Source organism: Alligator mississippiensis, chromosome 11 (genome assembly GCF_030867095.1).
Source record: "Alligator mississippiensis isolate rAllMis1 chromosome 11, rAllMis1, whole genome shotgun sequence".
NCBI lineage: Eukaryota > Metazoa > Chordata > Crocodylia > Alligatoridae > Alligator > Alligator mississippiensis.
The window spans coordinates 65,235,709-65,243,491 of record NC_081834.1 but is presented as its reverse complement, the minus strand read 5'-3'; the positions used below and the strand labels follow the sequence as shown (position 1 = coordinate 65,243,491).

The 7,783-nt window shown below is 44.6% G+C and overlaps 1 long non-coding RNA gene across 1 annotated transcript; it reads left to right on the top strand.

Moving 5' to 3' along the window:
* Positions 1-278: 278 nt before the first annotated feature.
* Positions 279-6,135, top strand: LOC109281941 (uncharacterized). Its single transcript, XR_002088767.2, has 2 exons — positions 279-395; positions 4,478-6,135. It is a non-coding gene; the product is annotated as an uncharacterized LOC109281941 (long non-coding RNA).
* Positions 6,136-7,783: the final 1,648 nt, after the last annotated feature.

The following is a 7,783-nucleotide window of genomic DNA, read 5'->3' as shown; positions in this document are numbered from 1 at the left end:
CTATCTATATTGCCAGAGTCATTCTGCATTAGTAACACCTCCCAAGTGATGATATTGAATTAGATCAAGATGTGGCAGATGAGAGTAAGATTTAAAACAAGGAAGTGCTCAAGTTCAACTGCCCGAGAGGTAAGATTAAAAACCAAACTCTTGAGTAAAAAGAGGGGAAAAAAGCCACAATAACCTCTTATGGTATTATCACAACAGAATGATTTGCCATTGGATGGAGATGGGAAACACCTTAAACTTTGATTGGGCAGCTCTGGGATAAGCTGAGTCTCAGTCCCTGCAGAACAGTTTAAAACTGCAGCTAGGAGGAGCCCTGGTCAGCCTGTGGGGGAAAGGAACCTGAACAGAGAATTCTCCAAGTTGCAGCAGCTGTAGCCAGAAGAAAGGTAAAGACTCATAATTAATTATTAGACTGACTCTTATTTAGAGGTTTGTTTGCCAGACCACCTCTAATGATAAGGGAGGGAGTTAAAGCATCTAGACAAGAACTATTGGGAGTGTGCATATTTATTCTCCACAGTTCACTTGAGTGAAGCACTTCCCTTGAGCTGATTTGAGAACAAATGTAGGAGGAACTGAACTGGCATGGAAATTAGGCCTGTGCGACTAGGCAGCTATTCAATTCGGCTTCAGATCCGACTGGCTTCGGATCTGGCCTTGGAGATCTGGCCATAGATTATAATGGGGAAATCAATGAAGTATCTATAATTTTGTTGTTTTTTGTCTGATTTGGAAAAAACTTACAGCAGTCATAGCCTCTGTTGAGAGCATGAAGTCTGCCAAGCTTCAAAAGGATCGGTACAGGCATTTGGGAGCAACTTCACCCCAAATTCTTGAAAGCAAAACTCATGTCACGTGTATGTGTTAAATCACAGGGGGGTGAAAACTTCTGGAGTGGTAGTTTCTCCTGTGACAACAAAGTCTGATAAGTTTTAAGGATATACATGCAGGGGTTTGGGAGGAACTGCACCCCAAATTCTTGAAAGCAAAACTCATGTGACATCCGTGTCTTAAAACACAGGTGGGGTGAAAACTGCAGGGGTGCTAGCCCCTGGTAAGGACACAAACCCTGACAAGTTTCAAGGAGATAAGTGTAGGGGTTTGGGGGAAACTGTACCTCTAGCTGCAGACAAGCAAAACTCATGACACGGGTGATAGTGTGTGTGTGTTAAGGCGCAGCAGGGTGAAAGTTGCAGGGATGGTGGCCCCTGCTGCGACCATGAAGCCTGCCAGTTGTTGAGGAAATAGGTGCAGGGGCGTTCTGTGGCCCTGCACCTCTAGCTGCTGACAGGCAAAACTCATGACATGGGTACTTGTGCAACACTGAATTTAAGGTAACCTGTGCCAAAACCCTGAGTTACCAACTAAAATGTAGTAGTGATTCTAATGCCCTCTCTGGGTGCACAACATCCCCATTAATAGGACTAGAATCATGCTCCAGAGATGTGCAGATATCCCTCTTCTTATTATGGGAGTACTTATTCAGTGAAAGAGGGTAATAGAATCATCCTGTCACGTTATTGGGGTCACTCAGGATTGATCACAAGCTGCACTTTGGTTGGGGGGAGGGGTTGCAAATTAAAACCACCCTGGCTGAGGAGGCCATAAAGCTTGGCTCATCTGCTTCCTGGCTAAGGGCCCTAACCACTCATGTTCTGGACTAAAACGTGAGAGAGACCTTCTCCTCCTTCCCCCTCAAGGACTTTAATTATGCTACTTCATACACACGTGGGGAAGAAGCCCCAGACACTGCCTTTGGGAAGGAGGGAGCACAGAAATAGCTGCTGCTGCTGCTGCTGCCAGGCAGTAGCCACTATTTTCCAGAACACTTAATTACCATGTTATGCCTCTGTGGCTGTACCTACATGAGATGCTTTACTGAATCTTAGACTAATCTATGGTGCAGTAAAGCATCACTGTCTACACGCACAGGTGCTTACTGCACAGTAAACTAGTCTACTGTGCAGTAAATTTACTACATGCATTTGCAAATGGTAAATTTACAGTAAAGCCATTTATCATTTATTGCATGGGTAGCCATGCCCTGTATGTATACAACTGTCTGAACTGCATGTAGCCTGTTATACATGTTCAGTCTGTATGTGCCCTTGTGTGTCACCAGTGCAGGTGTAAGAGAATTGCAAACTGTCTGTAAGTATCAAAAAAGCCATTCATGCAACTGATTAAGTTATATTTAGGTGCACAAAATAGAACAGAAACCCCCTATATGTTGCCCCTCCTAAAGGCCAGAAAAAGCACATTCCTACATTCTCTCTGTCTCGGGGAAAATGGGTGTGAGAGGCATCTTTCTTCTCCTTAGTCAAAAATCATGCTGAAAGGAAAAAAAAAAACAAGTACTTCTCATTGGGGTATGTTCTGTCATGTACTCCCAGTCTTCAAGGGAGGGATGACATCTCCTTGTTTGACTCGCAGCTCACAGGGATTTTCATCAGTGGCAACTTTTCAATTCTCAGCTTCTGGAACCAAACAAGGAATCATATTTAGTTTCTCTCTTGATAAAGTTAGTTTGTAGAATGGAGGAAGAGAAGGGACAGGCAACTATTTTATGGAGGATTCACTGCTTTCAGACTCAGATGCGTACATTAGATTTTACTCTGAGGTCTGGAATATACAAATATTTAAACTGTATTTCTGTGATAAAACAATATCATCACCAGGAAAAGCATCATTCATATCATTTCAAACTTCTCTTAACATTATGCAACAGAGGCAATATATACCAGGTCATATTTTTGTCATCTATGTTACAAAAATAGTTCTTCAGAGCAGCTCCCTTATAAACTCTGGCATACATATATTCATCTACCTATTTTTGTTTCAGCCTGTAGTAGGGATATTTGAATCATCAGTATAGGATGTGATGAGGTGTCCAGAGAACAGGGACAGTAGCAACTTCTGGTTGTCACAGCTGCAATTGCAAAACCATTGGCAGCAGCCCCCATTATTTTGCCCCCATCCTCCCCCAAGTTGCCACCTGCCTATACCATTGATTTGCATGCTATTTATTAAGATGGCCAAAAGTCTTAGTTAGTCTGAACTTGGATTTCAGTATTTTCATTGTGTTGGGTTTTTTTCTTATGTAGGTGGCTCAAATTCTGTGCTAATGAACAAGGGACTCTTTTCAGAAAACAGCACTTGAATTGGTTTACTAGTGATTATAAATCTACTTGTGAAGGTATTTGCTCCAATTGCACATGATTCTCAAGTTTTTCATTTAGGGGTCAGCTGTATTTACTGTGAAGAAGATGGCAATCTTTTAGTGATTTCCCTTCTATTAGCTTGGGGTAATTAAGAAAGTGGCTACTGACTTGAAAAGGCTATGAGACAGAGATGTAAGGCTAAGAAGGTAAGCAAGCTAGAGGGTATGTGGCTCAGTGAGGTGGCTTCTGGCCTTGAAAAACCATGCCATGGGTTCTCTCTGGGGCCCTTTCTCCAAACCAGAGAGAAATTTCCCCCTGGCCTAGATTTTTTTCACTGACTACCTTAGTGGCTGCTTCAAAAGGAGCTCGGGGGGGGGGCATAATGGCTGACCTGTGATACAGTAGAAAGTGAAACAGGTCCTATTCAAATCCCCTCTGGGTCAGTGGAACCTGGGACCCAGGTCCTCCAGATTTCCAGATAAATGCCACAGACACACAGATGTTGGGGGCAAAAGATGGATGCATACTATCTTCTTCTCTTTGCTTAAATCTAGTAGTCATGTCTTAGCTTGTTCCATTTCTGGGTGAGTAAGCCCCCCCCCCCCCTCCCAATCTAACCCCATCCCACTTCTGTCATTCTAGGATTGTACCCTGGGGCTCATACCACACCAACTATAGCCCTGCACACTGGGATGAGGTTTTAATCCACCATGCAGGGCCTGAGGTTCCCCATGGTTCCAGAAATTTGTTGGCAGAGAAGTGCCACTGCTTGCACACTGCCAAATTTATGGACTGATGGGAAGCCCAACAAGCTGGGTGATGTGGCACAGCAAGCTGGCTCTGATATGCTGGCCAGCAGTTGAACAGTTGTCTCCTTGGAAGTGTCTAATGGGGGCTTTCAAATATTTCTCTTAATTCACAGTCCAGGTATGCTACTTCTAAATGATGCCTAACCAATGCTTATCCCACCTCTTCTTGATTTTAAAAGAAAATTTTCAATAGTGGGGGAAGTTAGAATTACAGAGCAAGAGACTGAGTTGAGTCAATTATGGGTTGGGGGGGGGGGGGGAAGAGGGCAGGGGGAGACTGTGATTACTCCTGTTGAATAAATTGTATTAGTTTGCTCCCTATTTACTTGAATTTGCCCAGGTTTCCACAGCTTCTTATGTAACTGTTAACTTGTTTCAAATGTTACTCAACTTCTAATTCTATATCCTAGCAAGCGAGCCTCCATTGAGCAGCAGCTCCCTTCAAGTCATGACCTTTCCTCTCGCTCTCTCTTTCTCTTCCCCCCTGTTCTCCCACAGGATATCAGTTATCTTCCAAGAACCAACTGCAAGCATCCTACAAAACCCATCAAAATGAACAAGATCATCCTCTATGAGCATGCAAACTTCCAAGGTTACTCCAAAGAGCTCACCTCTGATATCAGCAACCTGGGATATGTTGACTGGAATGACTGTGTCTCCTCTGTGAAGGTTTTTGGACAGCCCTGGGTTGCCTATGAACATCACAACTTTACAGGCAGGCTTGAGGTCTTTGAGGAAGGAGAACATGCTTTTGTTGGTGGGTCTATGAATGACAAGATCACTTCTCTCCAGCTGATTACTGAAAACCTAAGTAATCCCCAGATCACACTTTATGAACATGTTAATTATCAAGGAAACTCCAAGGTGGTGAAAGAAAGAACCAACCTTGCCAGGGGATTTTTCAATGACCGAGTGTCTTCCCACAGAGTCCAGAGAGGTGCCTGGCTGTTGTGTGAGCATAGTGATGGAAGTGGCTTTCGTTACATTGCTCGGGATCATGAAAACCTTCCACACTATGGAGCTCTAGGTTTCAATGACGCACTTTCATTTCTTCGTCCTCTGCGTCCTGGGAGACATTGCAACTGACAGGCTGAACAGCCTGCCACCATGGAGGTCCCTGGGATAGGAAGTCCTTCCCCCTGGGAAAGAAGGAGTCCTGGAGTTCCGTCCATGATTTCACTGCATTCCTTCATACATCACAGAAGCAGCGTGTGTTAGAAAGCTTCACTCAGCCTGCACTGAGCACGGTAGGTTTGTTTCCTGACACTTACTCCAAGGCCTGGCTAAGACTTTCTCAAGGGACTCAGCTTTGCATTCTCCTTTTTTCTGCCATAACTGCAGGCTATTTCCAGGATACTTCTTCTATCCCTAGATACTTCATGCAACCCTGATTACAAATTGTATTAAGGGGCCTCCTGGCCTGAAACTACTACTGCTTTTGCATTTGACCCCTTCTTGCTCTGTTTTTCCTTCAGTCCTTGTTGCCGTATTGCCTCTCTGATGTGCCATGGCCTAAGCCCTAGATGTTATAGGCCTGATACAAAATATATAAACACGGATACCCTCTTTTAATTGGAAGTGCAAGACAAGGGAAATGAATAATCACTCTGGGGAAATTCATGAAGTGACCCTGGACTGAGCTGATTCATTATCATCCAAAAAAAGAATAAAAAGAATAGTTATCCATACTGATGAAGTACAGGAAGTCAACAAAAGAGGTTGATCTTCAGAGAGTAAGAGAATTCCAGCATTTCAAGTGTCAGGCAGTGAGAAAGATTGAATCCATCCTTATTCTCTATTTGTGGTGGATATGGGAACTTGAACATTACATACAACCAGGAAGGGATAAATAAGCAAGCCACAAAAAGTTTTTTAAAAAACTGAAGAGTGTTGTGTCTCGTGATGATGATCTCTCCTCAGACAATCATTCCTGAAAAAGGCTGATATCTGTGTTGGTAGTGTTCATCACCAGTGGACTGTGAGAAAGAAAAACAAGGCCTTCTTTAAGCATGTTTCTACAGTATAATCCAAAAACGGATCTAAGCTCCAACTGTAATGATATTTGTCAAAACCATTCATTACATGCCCCATCCTCCCTGACACTCTCATGTCTGCTTTTGAGGGAGAAAAAAAATAAAGATATTTTCCTCTGCTAACACTGATGTGCTATAATCATGTTATTTTGCTGAAAAGTCAAATCCTGGTCTTGTGATCCAAAACTAAAATTTCATTCCCAAGGAACTCCATCCCCCCATATTATTTGCCTTTTTTGTCTAAACCAGACTTTTTATTATTATTATTTTGTGAGGAAAGGAACCAAGCTGAGTGCATCTCATTGCAGAAGGAAGAGATGGTAGTAAGCTCAGACTCTGCTGCAGTGATCTCATGTGCCCCTATCCCCCAAATACCTTGCTGTTGTGGTCTACAAGGGCCTGGTTCTATGATCAAGTAGTATCTGGCTTACAGTGGGAGGAGGACAGCCTCTAGGGCTGTGCAAGGCTTCGGACAGAGCTTTGGATCCAGAGAAGCTTTGGACAATTTGGGATCCAAAGCAGCACATCCAGGTCGAAGTGCTGGCCTTGTTTGGCTTCCCAAAGGGGTTCGGAGCCGCCTCGGGGCTGCCTCGGAGAGCCGGCCATAGGGTATAATGGGGAAACAATAAAATATCTATAACTTTGCTGTTTTTTGTCTGATTTAGACTAAATTTTCAGGAATGGTAGATTCTGCAGAGAGGATGAAGTCTGCCAAGCTTCAAGAAGATTGGTGCAGGGGTTTGGGGGTAACAGCACCCCAAACTCTTGAAAGCAAAACTCATGTCATGTCTAGGTGTTACAATATAGCTGGGTGAAAACTGCAGGGGAGGTAGCTCTTACTGAGGCCACAAAGCCTGCCAAGTTTCAAGAAGATCAGTGTAGAGGTTTGGTGGAAACTGCCCCGCCAGCTGCAGACAAGCAAAACTGGTGCCATGGATGCTGTGGGACTGACTGTGTCTGTCTCGGGGCAGGAGGGGAGACACTGCTGCAGGCCTGGCTGCTCAGCTGCTGTGTTCCCAGTTACCAATCAATCAATCATGATTCACTCAGGGACCAGGGACTCGGCCAGCTCAATACACAGGACCTAGCTACTACATAACGACTTAACAAGCATCAATTAGCACCTACAAAACCAGGCTAAGGAGAGGAAAGACTCAATACAAACAATCAACTGCACCCAGACAGACACAGTCTTGGCACAAGTTTTGCCCGTCAGCAGCTAGGGGTGCAGGGACCCAGAGCCCCCCTGCACTGATCTCCTTGACAGCTTGCAGGCATCATAGCAGGGGCCACCATCCCTGCAGCTGTCACCCTGCTGCGCCTGAACACACGCAGTGTCACCCATGGCACGAGTTTTGCTTGTCCGCAGCTTGAGGTGCAGTTCCCCCCAAACCCCTGCACCTATCTCCTTGAAACTTGGCAGACTTTGTGTCCTCAGTAAGAGCTACAAGCCCTGCAGTTTTGACCCCACTATGGTGTGACACACAGCTGTGACATGAGTTTGGCTTTCAAGAACTTGGGGTACAGTTCCCCCCAAACAGATAAACTGATATTCTTGAAACTCAGCAGACGTCATGCTCTCATCAGAGGCTACCATTCCTGCAAGTTTCATCCAAATCAGACAAGAAACAACAAAGTTATAGATTGATTCCCCGTTATACCCTATGGCCGGATCTCCAAGGCGCCGCTGAAGCTTCGGATCCACTTCAGCTGGATCAAGGCAGAAACCCAGTCTGGAGCTCTGGATCAGATCGTGGCCATCCAAAGTGGC